We start from the raw sequence: 436 nt of genomic DNA, 5'->3' as shown, positions 1-436 counted from the left end.
TGTTCCTTGTCACCCCAGGTGGTGCTGGGGAGAAAAGGGCTCTGCCTATGTGCTGCTGATCTCCCCTGATGATTTTGTAGGCAGCCAACAAGTTCCCCCTCAGCCTCCTCTTGCTGAAGCTGAACAGGTTCAGGTCCCTCAGTCTCTCCTCGTAGGGCCTGTCCTGCTGCCCTCTCACCAAGCGGGTGGCTCCTCTGAACCCTCTCCACGCTGGCCACATCCCTTTTGAAGTGCAGCGCCCAATACTGGATGCAGTACTCTCAACTGCAGCCTGACCAAAGTCACATAGAGGTGGGGTATCACTTCTCTGGACTGGCTTGAAATGCATTTTGGGATGCATGAGAAGGTATGGCTGGCCTTGCTGGCTGCGGTCTGGCATTGGCGGCTCATGTTCATCTTGGAGTCAATAATGACTCTGAGATCCCTTTCCGCCTCT

Source organism: Alligator sinensis, unplaced genomic scaffold (genome assembly GCF_000455745.1).
Source record: "Alligator sinensis unplaced genomic scaffold, ASM45574v1 scaffold442_1, whole genome shotgun sequence".
Classification (NCBI taxonomy): Eukaryota; Metazoa; Chordata; order Crocodylia; family Alligatoridae; genus Alligator; species Alligator sinensis.
The sequence above is the reverse complement of the archived record's forward strand: the minus strand, read 5'-3'. Positions refer to the sequence as shown.